This window comes from Haemaphysalis longicornis, unplaced genomic scaffold (assembly GCF_048455015.1).
Source record: "Haemaphysalis longicornis isolate Haplotype H1 unplaced genomic scaffold, Haemaphysalis longicornis Haplotype H1 scaffold_1, whole genome shotgun sequence".
NCBI classification, from domain to species: Eukaryota; Metazoa; Arthropoda; class Arachnida; order Ixodida; family Ixodidae; genus Haemaphysalis; species Haemaphysalis longicornis.
The window spans coordinates 93,505,795-93,524,230 of NW_027526203.1; positions in this window are offsets into that span (position 1 = coordinate 93,505,795).

Genomic DNA, 18,436 nt, shown 5'->3' on the forward strand with positions numbered 1-18,436 from the left:
TGGCGCCGATACTTGCGACGAAAACGCAGGCCTGTGTGGTGAACAAATATTTCTGGATGAGCGACATGGTTCCGGCTGCCTCGCCGTGCCAACTGGTGAACTGCAGCCACGGGCGATCTCTTATAGGTTGGTCCGATGACGTCACAGTCGCTGGAAAACCCCAGTGCAGAACACTGAGACTGCACAGCTGTGGTTACTGGGGCAGCAGCAATGGTTGATAGCCAATGTCTTCGGTGTGGTAATCCTCTCGACACGTCGAACCCGTGCATACGCCTACTTGAGTTGCGGAATAGTATTCATCCGCTCCAAGTGCCGGTTTGGCGCCGATACTTGCGACGAAAAGGCAGACCTGTGTGGTGAACAAATATTTCTGTATGAGCGACATGATTCCGGCTGCCTCGTCGTGCCCACTGGTGAACTGCAGCCACGGGCGATCTCTTATAGGTTGGTCCGATGACGTCACAGTCGCTGGAAAACCCCAGTGCAGAACACTGAGACTGCACAGCTGTGGTTACTGGGGCAGCAGCAATGGTTGATAGCCGATGTCTTCGGTGTGGTAATCCTCTCGACACATCGAACCCGTGCATACGCCTACTTGAGGTGCGCAGGAGTATTCATCCGCTCCAAGTGCCGGTTTGGCGCCGATACTTGCGACGAAAAGGCAGGCCTGTGTGGTGAACAAATATTTCTGAATGAGCGACATGGTTCCGGCTGCCTCGACGTGCCCACTGGTGAACTGCAGCCACGGGCGATCTTTTATAGGTTAGTCCGATGACGTCACAGTCGCTGGAAGACCCCAGTACAGAACACTGAGACTGCACAGCTGTGGTTACTGCAATAGCAGCAATGGTTGATAGCCGATGTCTTCGGTGCGGTAATCCTCTCGACACGTCGAACCCGTGCATACGCTTTCTTGAGTTGCGCAGGAGTATTCATCCGCTCCAAGTGCCGGTTTGGCGCCGATACTTGCGACGAAAAGGCAGGCCTGTGTGGTGAACAAATATTTCTGGATGAGCGACATCGTTCCGGCTGCCTCGCCGTGCCCACTGGTGAACTGCAGCCACGGGCGATCTCTTATAGGTTGGTCCGAAGACGTCACAGTCATTGGAAAACCACAGTGCAGAACACTAAGACTGCACAGCTGTGGTTGTTGGGGCAGCAGCAATGGTTGATAGCCGATGTCTTCGGCGTGATAATCCTTTCGACACGTCGAACCCGTGCATACGCCTACTTGAGTTGCGCAGGAGTTTCATCCGCTCCAAGTGCCGGTTTGGCACCGATACTTGCGACGAAAAGGCAGGCCTGTGTGGTGAACAAATATTTCTGGATGAGCGACATGGTTCCGGCTGCCTCGACGTGCCCACTGGTGAACTGCAGACACGGGCGATCTTTTATAGGTTGGTCCGATGACGTCAGAGTCGCTGGAAGACCCCATTGCAGAACACTGAGACTGCACAGCTGTGGTTACTGGGGCAGCAGCAATGGTTGATAGCCGATGTCTTCGGTGTGGTCATCCTGTCGACACGTCGAACCCGTGCATACGCCTACTTGAGTTGCGCAGGAGTATTCATCCGCTCCAAGTGCCGGTTTGGCGCCGATACTTGCGACGAAAAGGCAGACCTGTGTGGTGCACAAATATTTCAGGATGAGCGACATGGTTCCGGCTGCCTCGCCGTGCCCACTGGTGAACTGCAGCCACGGGCGATCTCTTATAGGTTTGTCCGATGACGTCACAGTCGCTGGGAAACGCCAGTGCAGAACACTGAGACTGCAAAGCTGTGGTTACTGGGGCAGCAGCAATGGTTGATAGCCGATGTCTTCGGTGTGGTAATCCTCTCGACACGTCGAACCCGTGCATACGCCTACTTGAGTTGCGCAATAGTATTCATCCGCTCCAAGGGCCGGTTTGGCGCCGATACTTGCGACGAAAAGGCAGGCCTGTGTGGTGAACAAATATTTCTGGATGAGCGACATAGTTCCGGCTGCCTCGCCGTGCCAACTGGTGAACTGCAGCCACGGGCGATCTCTTATAGGTTGGTCCGATGACGTCACAGTCGCTGGAAAACCCCAGTGCAGAACACTGAGACTGCACAGCTGTGGTTACTGGGGCAGCAGCAATGGTTGATAGCCGATGTCTTCGGTGTGGTAATCCTCTCGACACGTCGAACCCGTGCATACGCCTACTTGAGTTGCGCAGGAGTATTCATCCGCTCCAAGTGCCGGTTTGGCGCCGATACTTGCGACGAAAAGGCAGACCTGTGTGGTGAACAAATATTTCTGTATGAGCGACATGGTTCCGGCTGCCTCGTCGTGCCCACTGGTGAACAGCAGCCACGGGCGATCTCTTATAGGTTGGTCCGATGACGTCACAGTCGCTGGAAAACCCCAGTGCAGAACACTGAGACTGCACAGCTCTGGTTACTGGGGCAGCAGCAATGGTTGATAGCCGATCTCTTCGGTGTGGTAATCCTCTCGACACGTCGAACCCGTGCATACGCCTACTTGAGTTGCGCAGGAGTATTCATCCGCTCCTAGTGCCGGTTTGGCGCCGATACTTGCGACGAAAAGGCAGGCCTGTGTGGTGAAGAAATATTTCTGGATGACCGACATGGTTCCGGCTGCCTCGCCGTGCCAACTGGTGAACTGCAGCCACGGGCGATCTCTTATAGGTTGGTCCGATGACGTCACAGTCGCTGGAAAACCGCAGTGCAGAACACTGAGACTGCACAGCTGTGGTTACTGGGGCAGCAGCAATGGTTGATAGCCGATGTCTTCGGTGTGGTAATCCTCTCGACACGTCGAACCCGTGCATACGCCTACTTGAGTTGCGCAGGAGTATTCATCTGCTCCAAGTGCCGGTTTGGCGCCGATACTTGCGACGAAAAGGCAGACCTGTGTGGTGAACAAATATTTCTGTATGAGCGACATGGTTCCGGCTGCCTCGTCGTGCCCACTGGTGAACTGCAGCCACGGGCGATCTCTTATAGGTTGGTCCGATGACGTCACAGTCGCTGGAAAACCCCAGTGCAGAACACTGAGACTGCACAGCTGTGGTTACTGGGGCAGCAGCAATGGTTCATAGCCGATGTCTTTGGTGTGGTAATCCTCTCGACACGTCGAACCCGTGCATACGCCTACTTGAGTTGCGCAGGAGTATTCATCCGCTCCAAGTGCCGGTTTGGCGCCGATACTTGCGACGAAAAGGCAGACCTGTGTGGTGAACAAATATTTCTGTATGAGCGACATGGTTCCGGCTGCCTCGTCGTGCCCACTGGTGAACTGCAGCCACGGGCGATCTCTTATAGGTTGGTCCGATGACGTCACAGTCGCTGGAAGACCCCAGTACAGAACACTGAGACTGCACAGCTGTGGTTACTGCAATAGCAGCAATGGTTGATAGCCGATGTCTTCGGTGCGGTAATCCTCTCGACACGTCGAACCCGTGCATACGCTTTCTTGAGTTGCGCAGGTGTATTCATCCGCTCCAAGTGCCGGTTTGGCGCCGATACTTGCGACGAAAAGGCAGGCCTGTGTGGTGAACAAATATTTCTGGATGAGCGACATCGTTCCGGCTGCCTCGCCGTGCCCACTGGTGAACTGCAGCCACGGGCGATCTCTTATAGGTTGGTCCGAAGACGTCACAGTCGCTGGAAAACCACAGTGCAGAACACTAAGACTGCACAGCTGTGGTTGTTGGGGCAGCAGCAATGGTTGATAGCCGATGTCTTCGGCGTGATAATCCTCTCGACACGTCGAACCCGTGCATACGCCTACTTGAGTTGCGCAGGAGTTTCATCCGCTCCAAGTGCCGGTTTGGCACCGATACTTGCGACGAAAAGGCAGGCCTGTGTGGTGAACAAATATTTCTGGATGAGCGACATGGCGCAGAAGACTGCACCCTTGCCGACAAAGAGAACGTTGTGTGCAGGGAGTGTCGCGCCGCAGGGCGACGTTTCAACCACACCTTCAACGCACAGTGCTGTTTTACGATCGAATGGAGGGTTGCCCGCATGCGTCAAAAAACTATTTATGACACCACTCCGACATCTACCTCGCCCTCTACCGTTTCCGCCTAGCACCACAGCTCCAGCTCCAACCAACCGACCGCTCAAAATTCCACATGGATTCTTTAAAATTTCTTCAGACAAACCTAGACCACACTCATGCGGCAACTCCACATCTTGTTGATTTCGTTGAGGCAGAGCACATTGATGTGGCTGTTGTTTGTGATCCATATGCCAGCGGATCAACCGTGCTTGGAGTGCCACCCAATTGGCTTCGTTTTCTGCATCAAGACACTCCCCGATGCATGGTCCTCATACCCCGGCGTAAATTTGATGTCTTTCCCCTCACCGTGTCTCCTTATATTGTAGCTCTGCGACTTCAAAATCAGCAGTCCACCATGCTTCTGATCGCTAATTATGCTGCGCCATCAGTGCCGATGGACTTTATTTTGTGTCGGATTAATGACGTCCTCGAACGATACTGTGCTACGAATGTGATATTGGCAGGAGATTTCAACGCCCGGAATCCCATTTGGGGAGGCGATGTTTTGAACTCCCGCGGCGCCCAGCTCGCCCACTTCATCCACTCAACCCGACTCAAAATACTGAATGACCCAAATTCGGTAGCAACCTTTCAAAATGCCTACTCGGAGTCTTGGATCGACCTTACCCTTGTTTCCGGTCCCATTTGGGAAGGTGATTGTTTGTGGAATGTACATGACACGCCAACTTTATCAGATCACAAGTACGTAGTATTCGGCCTGCAACGGTTTCCACTGCCCTTGAAAAGACGACTTACCAAGGCATCATTACAATATTTGGTTGAGGAATTGGCAGCGGATGATTGGATTCAAAATTTTAACCCGCAAGATGTCTGTACGAAGTCCGCCCTCAACACAGTTCTGGACGTTTTCTATTCCAAATTAGCCAGATTAAAAAATAAGTTTGAACGACCCCTGAAGGAACACAGGGGAAACGCGTGGTGGAGCGACGCTCTGGCGAGGGAAAGATCGGCGGTGCGAGTATTGCGGAGGCGGCACCAAAAGTGCCGGGATCCACTCTTGCGGGCAAATCATCGTATTGTTTATTACAGGAGTCTCGCCGTCTACAGAGAGCACATACAGATCGCCAAGGACAAGGCCCTAAGACAGGCATGTGCAGATGCGTCCCGCAAGAGCTTGTTCGGGCAACCATTCAAAGCCGCGTTTCGGAAGCACCGAGTACCTTCTGTTTTATCCCCTCTGCACTTACCGGATGATACGTCGACAACAAGCACATTAGAGTCGGCAGGTCTCCTCCTGAAAACTCACTTCCCTTCTGATTGCCATGAAGACGACACTCTGGCCCACAAAGCAATGAGGGTCGTCATTGCCACAACTAGATACCACGCGGAAGTCCACGACGAGCTTTTTACTCTGGATGAGTTGCGATTGGCCTCCAGAAAACTGAATTTGGGTTCTGCTCCGGGACCTGATAACATCACCACTCCCATGGTTCATCTTCTTGTTCACCACATCTCTTCGTTTCTGCTTCACGTGTTCAACTCTTGCCTTCTTCTTGGCTATTTTCCTCCTCACTGGAAGCAAGCCCACGTTAAATTTTTATTGAAACCTGGACGTCCGCCAACGGAGCCTTCTTCATACAGGACAATATGCATTACGTCGATGATTGGGAAGCTGCTAGAACGAATGCTAAATTCACGATTTTACTATTTTCTACACCGTTCAGGGCTCCTTCATCCACATCAGTATGGCTTTACCTTGGGACACAACACAACAACCGCTTTGTTTGATTTGCGTAGCCGTCTGCAACACCATCGAGACCATGGTGGTCTGTCTCTTGTTATATCCCTTGATTTCGCTGGGGCATTTGACACTATTTGGCACCCCCGACTTTTGTACTTTTTTCGCACACACAATTGCCCTAGAAACATCTATGAGCTGCTAAAATCTTTCCTTGAAGGGCGCACTGTTCGTTACGAGGCGTTCTCAGGAAACATTACCCACTTCACAACAAAGGGGTCTCCTCAAGGTTCTCCCATTAGCCCGCTTTTGTGGAATGCCTATATTTTTGACATGCTCTGCATTCCCATGCCGGAAGACACGTATTTACAGGCCTACGCAGATGACACGGTTATCGTCATTCACGCGCGCACGCGCCGTCAACTAGAAGCCACTGCCCATGAAACGCTTTCCAAGATTACTACTTCGGCAGAGAAGGCGAAGCTAAGGCTAAACCCTTCCAAATGTTCTTGCCTCCTCGTTTCAAGAGGTGACCGAGGTGCGATACGGAAGCCTACCATCAGACTTCTTGGTGTAACCCTCAAGCAAGTCACCGAAATGAAACTGCTAGGAGTTGTATTTGACAACCACTTGACCTTTTGTGGCCCACACCAATCATTTAAAATCAATTGTTGAGAAAATGGCTGGTTCACTCACTAGATTTGCACGCATGCACACCCTCGTCAACCGTTCTCATCTGCGTCAACTGCATCTTTTGGTCGTCCTTCCTGCAATTTCCTACGCCGCTCCCGCTTGGTGGCACTTAAATCAACACCATAGTTTAAAAGCTCGAGTTCACTCATTGCTTAGGTCATCATTGTTCGCGATCACGGGAGCTTACACCACGACGAGGACAGCAGCCCTTGAGGTTATCGCCTATGCGCTCCCGTTACACATTCACCTTGACATCGCTGTGCGCATCTTTTTACTGTTTCATCATCGACAATCAATCACATTCCACTCGGTTTCCTTCAGACCTGCCGACGTAGACCTTCCCATCGGTCTCGCCACTCACCCTGAGCGACGTCTTCGTGTCCGAAGTGGCCGCCTGACGAGCGCGGAGGCGAACCAGCGACTTCATCTCTCCGCTCTCCACGCTTTCACAGACGGTTCCCACACACCCACTGCGGCTGGAGCAGCCTTTGTCATTCTGAACGGGCCTGACCGCGTGCACGCCGTAAGAAGGTTCCGTTTAGTTTCTCCCACTACATCCTTTGACGCTGAAGTGATAGCCCTGCAAAAACTCATCGAGTTCCTCCTGGACAATAGGCCTTCCTCTCCTGTCAATATATACTCTGACAGTCTTTCTGTACTTCTGGCACTCAACAATCCTTTCAATAAGTCCTCCACAATCCATCAATTGAAACAGGACATTCTCTTGCTCTCGAACTCGGTCTCCTTGGCCTTGTACCATGTGCCAGCGCACTCTAACGTGTGGGGAAACGAAATCGCCGACGCAGTCGCGCGAAGTGCTGCTACGCGAGGACAGGATGTGTGCGGGAAAATATCCAAACATATGGTCCGCTCGTCGCTATTGAAAGCAGGTCGCCTATTGTGGCAGGAGGCGTGGTCATCGAACAACAGTGACACAGAATTATTCCGCTGGACTCCGAGTGTTCTCAATCTGCCTGTTTCTTTTCCGCCGTCTAAAAAACTTACTCACCTTATAACTGGACATGGCCGATTCCCTCACTATTTCTTCCGTCTCGAACTTACGCCGGACTGCCTGTGCTTTTGCGGTGCGGCCGCCACTTCCGTCTCTCACTATCTGACGCAGTGTTCAAAAACGTCATCATACATTCAACGACTGCTTCGCATCGTGCGGCCACCACTTGAACCGCCAAACCTTCGGCATCTATTGGATAATTCTGAAGCCATCCAGATCCTAATCGAGCTCGTCGACTTCATTTCCCGTTCCTTACCCGACGTGTGATGCCGGTGTGTCTCCAATGGTCCTTCATCGGCGACGTACCATCCACAAGCCTGGGCATTCCTGCGGCCCAACATGTCACGTGTGATCTGTGCGGCTCTCCAGTGCGTGTGTTTTTTTTTCCCTCAAGTTGTGTTTTGTGTGCACATGACAGGAAACACGTGTTCTCTCTGGAGTCCTGTTCCCTGGGACAATTCGTGCCTTTCTTCAGCGTGGTATCGTTTTTTTTTATCGCGTGTACCATGTGACAGTGAGTGGCCGCAGTGTTTACGCTGGACCCAGTGACTTTCTATTTATTACCTTTACAGTGCCTCGGCGGTGCTTCGTTTTGTATTTTCTGGATACTGTGCATAATGTGTTCGCTGTTTCAGCAGGGCGTCGCAGTTAGATATTCTCGTGAACGGGAATACCCCAACTGGACTTTCATTTTAAAACAGCTACCTCTAGACGGACATTTGTGGCGAACTTTATAAGTGAAACACCATATGTATTTGTATTTTTTTTTCTCCTCTGCTGCCTCTCCGGGTTTTGTTTTTCACGCTGCTAGCTACTACATTTTTCAACTGCACTTCACAATTAGGACATTTAGCAACCTGTTTTCTTTGTTTACTTTCATTCACATCCTTGATTGCCGACTCTCTTCTCACGTTCTATGTACCTGCTGCCCGAGCATATGGAACGTGAAAAGTAGTTTTTTTTTTTTACCCTGCAAATTGGCTTTCATTGAAAAAAGAGAAAGTTTGGCTTTTAGCCCCATTCATTTATTTTATATTGGCTATAAACCTGCCATAGCCTTGCTGGAGCGGGTATTGTTCCCCACTTTATTTTTCTTTATTCTTGGGGGGAGGGGGGGAACACGGAATCTTAAAAGGAATTAAAAAGGAGTTTCATCCGCTCCAAGTGCCGGTTTGGCACCGATACTTGCGACGAAAAGGCAGGCCTGTGTGGTGAACAAATATTTCTGGATGAGCGACATGGTTCCGGCTGCCTCGACGTGCCCACTGGTGAACTGCAGACACGGGCGATCTTTTATAGGTAGGTCCGATGACGTCAGAGTCGCTGGAAGACCCCATTGCAGAACACTGAGACTGCACAGCTGTGGTTACTGGGGCAGCAGCAATGGTTGATAGCCGATGTCTTCGGTGTGGTCATCCTGTCGACACGTCGAACCCGTGCATACGCCTACTTGAGTTCCGCAGGAGTATTCATCCGCTCCAAGTGCCGGTTTGGCGCCGATACTTGCGACGAAAACGCGGACCTGTGTGGTGAACCAATATTTCAGGATGAGCGACATGGTTCCGGCTGCCTCGCCGTGCCCACTGGTGAACTGCAGCCACGGGCGATCTTTTATAGGTTGGTCCGATGACGTCACAGTCGCTGGAAGACCCCAGTGCAGAACTCTGAGACTGCACAGCTGTGGTTACTGCGGCAGCAGCAATGGTTGATAGCCGATGTCTTCGGTGTGGTAATCCTCTCGACACGTCGAACCCGTGCATACGCCTACTTGAGATGCGCAGGAGTATTCATCCGCTCCAAGTGCCGGTTTGGCGCCGATTCTTGCGACGAAAAGGCAGACCTGTGTGGTGAACAAATATTTCTGTATGAGCGACATGGTTCCGGCTGCCTCGTCGTGCCCACTGGTGAACTGCAGCCACGGGCAATCTCTTATAGGTTGGTCCGATGACGTCACAGTCGCTGGAAAACTCCAGTGCAGAACACTGAGACTGCACAGCTGTGGTTACTGGGGCAGCAGCAATGGTTGATAGCCGATGTCTTCGGTGTGGTAATCCTCTCGACACGTCGAACCCGTGCATACGCCTACTTGAGTTGCGCAGGAGTATTCATCCGCTCCAAGTGCCGGTTTGGCGCCGATACTTGCGACGAAGAGGCAGGCCTGTGTGGTGAACAAATATTTCTGGATGAGCGACATGGTTCCGGCTGCCTCGCCGTGCCCACTGGTGAACTGCAGCCACGGGCGATCTTTTATAGGTTGGTCCGATGACGTCAGAGTCGCTGGAACACCCCATTGCAGAACACTGAGACTGCACAGCTGTGGTTACTGCGGCAGCAGCAATGGTTGATAGCCGATGTCTTCGGTGTGGTCATCCAGTCGACACGTCGAACCCGTGCATACGCCTACTTGAGTTGCGCAGGAGTATTCATCCGCTCCAAGTGCCGGTTTGGCGCCGATACTTGCGACGATAAGGCAGACCTGTGTGGTGAACAAATATTTCAGGATGAGCGACATGGTTCCGGCTGCCTCGCCGTGCCCACTGGTGAAGTGCAGCCACGGGCGATCTTTTATAGGTTGGTCCGATGACGTCACAGTCGCTGGAAGACCCCAGTGCAGAACACTGAGACTGCACAGCTGTGGTTGCTGGGGCAGCAGCAATGGTTGATAGCCGATGTCTTCGGTGTGGTAATCCTCTCGACACGTCGAACCCGTGCATACTTCTACTTGAGTTGCGCAGGAGTATTCATCCGCTCCAAGTGCCGGTTTGGCGCCGATACTTGCGACGAAGAGGCAGGCCTGTGTGGTGAACAAATATTTCTGGATGAGCGACATGGTTCCGGCTGCCTCGCCGTGCCCACTGGTGAACTGCAGCCACGGGCGATCTTTTATAGGTTGGTCCGATGACGTCACAGTCGCTGGAAGACCCCAGTGCAGAACACTGAGACTGCGCAGCTGCGGTTGCTGGGGCAGCAGCAATGGTTGATAGCCGATGTCTTCGGTGTGGTAATCCTCTCGACACGTTGAACCCATGCATACGCCTACTTGACTTGCGCAGGCGTATTCATCCGCTCCAAGTGCCGATTTGGCGCCGATACTTGCGACGAAAAGGCAGACCTGTGTGGTGAACAAATATTTCAGGATGAGCGACATGGTTCCGGCTGCCTCGCCGTGCCCACTGGTGAAGTGCAGCCACGGGCGATCTTTATAGGTTGGTCCGATGACGTTACAGTCGCTGGAAGACCCCAGTGCAGAACACTGAGACGGCACAGCTGTGGTTACTGCGGCAGCAGCAATGGTTGATAGCCGATGTCTTCGGTGTGGTAATCCTCTCGACACGTCGAACCCGTGCATACGCCTACTTGAGTTGCGCAGGAGTATTCATCCGCTCCAAGTGCCGGTTTGGCGCCGATACTTGCGACGAAAAGGCAGACCTGTGTGGTGAACAAATATTTCTGTATGAGATACATGGTTCCGGCTGCCTCGTCGTGCCCACTGGTGAACTGCAGCCACGGGCGATCTCTTATAGGTTGGTCCGATGACGTCACAGTCGCTGGAAAACCCCAGTGCAGAACACTGAGCTGAGACTGCACAGCTGTGGTTACTGGGGCAGCAGCAATGGTTGATAGCCGATGTCTTCGGTGTGGTAATCCTCTCGACACGTCGAACCCGTGCATACGCCTACTTGAGTTGCGCAGGAGTATTCATCCGCTCCAAGTGCCGGTTTGGCGGCGATACTTGCGACGAAGAGGCAGGCCTGTGTGGTGAACAAATATTTCTGGATGAGCGACATGGTTCCGGCTGCCTCGCCGTGCCCACTGGTGAACTGCAGCCACGGGCGATCTTTTATAGGTTGGTCCGATGACGTCACAGTCACTGGAAGACCCCAGTGCAGAACACTGAGACTGCACAGCTGTGGTTGCTGGGGCAGCAGCAATGGTTGATAGCCGATGTCTTCGGCGTGATAATCCTATCGACACGTCGAACCCGTGCATACGCCTACTTGAGTTGCGGAGGAGTATTCATCCGCTCCAAGTGCCGGTTTGGCGCCGATACTTGCGACGAAAAGGCAGGCCTGTGTGGTGAACAAATATTTCTGGATGAGCGACATGGTTCCGGCTGCCTCGCCGTGCCCACTGGTGAACTGCAGCCACGGGCGATCTTTTATAGGTTGGTCCGATGACGTCACAGTCGCTGGAAAACCACAGTGCAGAACACTGAGACTGCACAGCTGTGGTTGTTGGGGCAGCAGCAATGGTTGATAGCCGATGTCTTCGGCGTGATAATCCTCTCGACACGTCGAACCCGTGCATACGCCTACTTGAGTTGCGCAGGAGTTTCATCCGCTCCAAGTGCCGGTTTGGCACCGATACTTGCGACAAAAAGGCAGGCCTGTGTGGTGAACAAATATTTCTGGATGAGCGACATCGTTCCGGCTGCCTCGCCGCGCCCACTGGTGAACTGCAGCCACGGGCGATCTCTTATAGGTTGGTCCGAAGACGTCACAGTCGCTGGAAAACCACAGTGCAGAACACTGAGACTGCACAGCTGTGGTTGTTGGGGCAGCAGCAATGGTTGATAGCCGAAGTCTTCGGCGTGATAATCCTCTCGACACGTCGAACCCGTGCATATGCCTACATGAGTTGCGCAGGAGTTTCATCCGCTCCAAGTGCCGGTTTGGCACCGATACTTGCGACGAAAAGGCAGGCCTGTGTGGTGAACAAATATTTCTGGATGAGTGACATGGTTCCGGCTGCCTCGACGTGCCCACTGGTGAACTGCAGACACTGGCGATCTTTTATAGGTTGGTCCGATGACGTCAGAGTCGCTGAAAGACCCCATTGCAGAACACTGAGACTGCACAGCTGTGGTTACTGGGGCAGCAGCAATGGTTGATAGCCGATGTCTTCGGTGTGGTCATCCTGTCGACACGTCGAACCCGTGCATACGCCTACTTGAGTTGCGCAGGAGTATTCATCCGCTCCAAGTGCCGGTTTGGCGCCGATTCTTGCGACGAAAAGGCAGACCTGTGTGGTGAACAAATATTTCTGTATGAGCGACATGGTTCCGGTTGCCTCGTCGTGCCCACTGGTGAACTGCAGCCACGGGCAATCTCTAATAGGTTGGTCCGATGACGTCACAGTCGCTGGAAAACTCCAGTGCAGAATACTGAGACTGCACAGCTGTGGATACTGGGGCAGCAGTAATGGTCGATAGCCGATGTCTTCGGTGTGGTAATCCTCTCGACACGTCGAACCCGTGCATACGCCTACTTGAGTTGCGCAGGAGTATTCATCCGCTCCAAGTGCCGGTTTGGCGCCGATACTTGCGACGAAGAGGCAGGCCTGTGTGGTGAACAAATATTTCTGGATGAGCGACATGGTTCCGGCTGCCTCGCCGTGCCCACTGGTGAACTGCAGCGTACTAGCCACGGGCGATCTTTTATAGGTTGGTCCGATGACGTCACAATCACTGGAAGGCCCCAGTGCAGAACACTGAGACTGCACAGCTGTTGTTACTGCGGCAGCAGCAATGGTTGATAGCCGATCTCCTCGGTGTGGTAATCCTCTCGACACGTTGAACATGTCCATACACCTACTTCAGTTGCGCAGGCGTATTCATCCGCTCCAAGTGGCGGTTTGGCGCCAATACTTGCGACGAAAAGGCAGACCTGTGTGGTGAACAAATATTTCAGGATGAGCGACATGGTTCCGGCTGCCTCGCCGTGCCCACTGGTGAACTGCAGCCACGGGCGATCTTTTATAGGTTGGTCCGATGACGTCACAGTCGCTGGAAGACCCCAGTGCAGAACACTGAGACTGCGCAGCTGCGGTTGCTGGGGCAGCAGCAATGGTTGATAGCCGATGTCTTCGGTGTGGTAATCCTCTCGACACGTTGAACCCATGCATACGCCTACTTGAGTTGCGCAGGCGTATTCATCCGCTCCAAGTGCCGATTTGGCGCCGATACTTGCGACGAAAAGGCAGACCTGTGTGGTGAACAAATATTTCAGGATGAGAGACATGGTTCCGGCTGCCTCGCCGTGCCCACTGGTGAAGTGCAGCCACGGGCGATCTTTATAGGTTGGTCCGATGACGTCACAGTCGCTGGAAGACCCCAGTGCAGAACACTGAGACTGCACAGCTGTGGTTACTGCGGCAGCAGCAATGGTTGATAGCCGATGTCTTCGGTGTGGTAATCCTCTCGACACGTCGAACCCGTGCATACGCCTACTTGAGTTGCGCAGGAGTATTCATCCGCTCCAACTGCCGGTTTGGCGCCGATACTTGCGACGAAAAGGCAGACCTGTGTGGTGAACAAATATTTCTGTATGAGATACATGGTTCCGGCTGCCTCGTCGTGCCCACTGGTGAACTGCAGCCTGGGCGATCTCTTATAGGTTGGTCCGATGACGTCACAGGCGCTGGAAAACCCCAGTGCAGAACACTGAGCTGAGACTGCACAGCTGTGGTTACTGGGGCAGCAGCAATGGTTGATAGCCGATGTCTTCGGTGTGGTAATCCTCTCGACACGTCGAACCCGTGCATACGCCTACTTGAGTTGCGCAGGAGCATTCATCCGCTCCAAGTGCCGGTTTGGCGCCGATACTTGCGACGAAGAGGCAGGCCTGTGTGGTGAACAAATATTTCTGGATGAGCGACATGGTTCCGGCTGCCTCGCCGTGCCCACTGGTGAACTGCAGCCACGGGCGATCTTTTATAGGTTGGTCCGATGACGTCACAGTCACTGGAAGACCCCAGTGCAGAACACTGAGACTGCACAGCTGTGGTTGCTGGGGCAGCAGCAATGGTTGATAGCCGATGTCTTCGGCGTGATAATCCTCTCGACACGTCGAACCCGTGCATACGCCTACTTGAGTTGCGGAGGAGTATTCATCCGCTCCAAGTGCCTGTTTGGCGCCGATACTTGCGACGAAAAGGCAGGCCTGTGTGGTGAACAAATATTTCTGGATGAGCGACATGGTTCCGGCTGCCTCGACGTGCCCACTGGTGAACTGCAGCCACGGGCGATCTTTTATAGGTTGGTCCGATGACGTCAGAGTCGCTGGAACACCCCATTGCAGAACACTGAGACTGCACAGCTGTGGTTACTGCGGCAGCAGCAATGGTTGATAGCCGATGTCTTCGGTGTGGTCATCCAGTCGACACGTCGAACCCGTGCATACGCCTACTTGAGTTGCGCAGGAGTATTCATCCGCTCCAAGTGCCGGTTTGGCGCCGATACTTGCGACGATAAGGCAGACCTGTGTGGTGAACAAATACTTCAGGATGAGCGACATGGTTCCGGCTGCCTCGCCGTGCCCACTGGTGAACTGCAGCCACGGGCGATCTTTTATAGGTTGGTCCGATGACGTCACAGTCGCTGGAAGACCCCAGTGCAGAACACTGAGACTGCACAGCTGTGGTTGCTGGGGCAGCAGCAATGGTTGATAGCCGATGTCTTCGGTGTGGTAATCCTCTCGACACGTCGAACCCGTGCATACTTCTACTTGAGTTGCGCAGGAGTATTCATCCGCTCCAAGTGCCGGTTTGGCGCCGATACTTGCGACGAAGAGGCAGGCCTGTGTGGTGAACAAATATTTCTGGATGAGCGACATGGTTCCGGCTGCCTCGCCGTGCCCACTGGTGAACTGCAGCCACGGGCGATCTTTTATAGGTTGGTCCGATGACGTCACAGTCGCTGGAAGACCCCAGTGCAGAACACTGAGACTGCGCAGCTGCGGTTGCTGGGGCAGCAGCAATGGTTGATAGCCGATGTCTTCGGTGTGGTAATCCTCTCGACACGTTGAACCCATGCATACGCCTACTTGACTTGCGCAGGCGTATTCATCCGCTCCAAGTGCCGATTTGGCGCCGATACTTGCGACGAAAAGGCAGACCTGTGTGGTGAACAAATATTTCAGGATGAGCGACATGGTTCCGGCTGCCTCGCCGTGCCCACTGGTGAAGTGCAGCCACGGGCGATCTTTATAGGTTGGTCCGATGACGTTACAGTCGCTGGAAGACCCCAGTGCAGAACACTGAGACGGCACAGCTGTGGTTACTGCGGCAGCAGCAATGGTTGATAGCCGATGTCTTCGGTGTGGTAATCCTCTCGACACGTCGAACCCGTGCATACGCCTACTTGAGTTGCGCAGGAGTATTCATCCGCTCCAAGTGCCGGTTTGGCGCCGATACTTGCGACGAAAAGGCAGACCTGTGTGGTGAACAAATATTTCTGTATGAGATACATGGTTCCGGCTGCCTCGTCGTGCCCACTGGTGAACTGCAGCCACGGGCGATCTCTTATAGGTTGGTCCGATGACGTCACATCGCTGGAAAACCCCAGTGCAGAACACTGAGCTGAGACTGCACAGCTGTGGTTACTGGGGCAGCAGCAATGGTTGATAGCCGATGTCTTCGGTGTGGTAATCCTCTCGACACGTCGAACCCGTGCATACGCCTACTTGAGTTGCGCAGGAGTATTCATCCGCTCCAAGTGCCGGTTTGGCGGCGATACTTGCGACGAAGAGGCAGGCCTGTGTGGTGAACAAATATTTCTGGATGAGCGACATGGTTCCGGCTGCCTCGCCGTGCCCACTGGTGAACTGCAGCCACGGGCGATCTTTTATAGGTTGGTCCGATGACGTCACAGTCACTGGAAGACCCCAGTGCAGAACACTGAGACTGCACAGCTGTGGTTGCTGGGGCAGCAGCAATGGTTGATAGCCGATGTCTTCGGCGTGATAATCCTATCGACACGTCGAACCCGTGCATACGCCTACTTGAGTTGCGGAGGAGTATTCATCCGCTCCAAGTGCCGGTTTGGCGCCGATACTTGCGACGAAAAGGCAGGCCTGTGTGGTGAACAAATATTTCTGGATGAGCGACATGGTTCCGGCTGCCTCGCCGTGCCCACTGGTGAACTGCAGCCACGGGCGATCTTTTATAGGTTGGTCCGATGACGTCACAGTCGCTGGAAAACCACAGTGCAGAACACTGAGACTGCACAGCTGTGGTTGTTGGGGCAGCAGCAATGGTTGATAGCCGATGTCTTCGGCGTGATAATCCTCTCGACACGTCGAACCCGTGCATACGCCTACTTGAGTTGCGCAGGAGTTTCATCCGCTCCAAGTGCCGGTTTGGCACCGATACTTGCGACAAAAAGGCAGGCCTGTGTGGTGAACAAATATTTCTGGATGAGCGACATCGTTCCGGCTGCCTCGCCGCGCCCACTGGTGAACTGCAGCCACGGGCGATCTCTTATAGGTTGGTCCGAAGACGTCACAGTCGCTGGAAAACCACAGTGCAGAACACTGAGACTGCACAGCTGTGGTTGTTGGGGCAGCAGCAATGGTTGATAGCCGAAGTCTTCGGCGTGATAATCCTCTCGACACGTCGAACCCGTGCATATGCCTACATGAGTTGCGCAGGAGTTTCATCCGCTCCAAGTGCCGGTTTGGCACCGATACTTGCGACGAAAAGGCAGGCCTGTGTGGTGAACAAATATTTCTGGATGAGTGACATGGTTCCGGCTGCCTCGACGTGCCCACTGGTGAACTGCAGACACTGGCGATCTTTTATAGGTTGGTCCGATGACGTCAGAGTCGCTGAAAGACCCCATTGCAGAACACTGAGACTGCACAGCTGTGGTTACTGGGGCAGCAGCAATGGTTGATAGCCGATGTCTTCGGTGTGGTCATCCTGTCGACACGTCGAACCCGTGCATACGCCTACTTGAGTTGCGCAGGAGTATTCATCCGCTCCAAGTGCCGGTTTGGCGCCGATTCTTGCGACGAAAAGGCAGACCTGTGTGGTGAACAAATATTTCTGTATGAGCGACATGGTTCCGGTTGCCTCGTCGTGCCCACTGGTGAACTGCAGCCACGGGCAATCTCTAATAGGTTGGTCCGATGACGTCACAGTCGCTGGAAAACTCCAGTGCAGAATACTGAGACTGCACAGCTGTGGATACTGGGGCAGCAGTAATGGTCGATAGCCGATGTCTTCGGTGTGGTAATCCTCTCGACACGTCGAACCCGTGCATACGCCTACTTGAGTTGCGCAGGAGTATTCATCCGCTCCAAGTGCCGGTTTGGCGCCGATACTTGCGACGAAGAGGCAGGCCTGTGTGGTGAACAAATATTTCTGGATGAGCGACATGGTTCCGGCTGCCTCGCCGTGCCCACTGGTGAACTGCAGCGTACTAGCCACGGGCGATCTTTTATAGGTTGGTCCGATGACGTCACAATCACTGGAAGGCCCCAGTGCAGAACACTGAGACTGCACAGCTGTTGTTACTGCGGCAGCAGCAATGGTTGATAGCCGATCTCCTCGGTGTGGTAATCCTCTCGACACGTTGAACATGTCCATACACCTACTTCAGTTGCGCAGGCGTATTCATCCGCTCCAAGTGGCGGTTTGGCGCCAATACTTGCGACGAAAAGGCAGACCTGTGTGGTGAACAAATATTTCAGGATGAGCGACATGGTTCCGGCTGCCTCGCCGTGCCCACTGGTGAACTGCAGCCACGGGCGATCTTTTATAGGTTGGTCCGATGACGTCACAGTCGCTGGAAGACCCCAGTGCAGAACACTGAGACTGCGCAGCTGCGGTTGCTGGGGCAGCAGCAATGGTTGATAGCCGATGTCTTCGGTGTGGTAATCCTCTCGACACGTTGAACCCATGCATACGCCTACTTGAGTTGCGCAGGCGTATTCATCCGCTCCAAGTGCCGATTTGGCGCCGATACTTGCGACGAAAAGGCAGACCTGTGTGGTGAACAAATATTTCAGGATGAGAGACATGGTTCCGGCTGCCTCGCCGTGCCCACTGGTGAAGTGCAGCCACGGGCGATCTTTATAGGTTGGTCCGATGACGTCACAGTCGCTGGAAGACCCCAGTGCAGAACACTGAGACTGCACAGCTGTGGTTACTGCGGCAGCAGCAATGGTTGATAGCCGATGTCTTCGGTGTGGTAATCCTCTCGA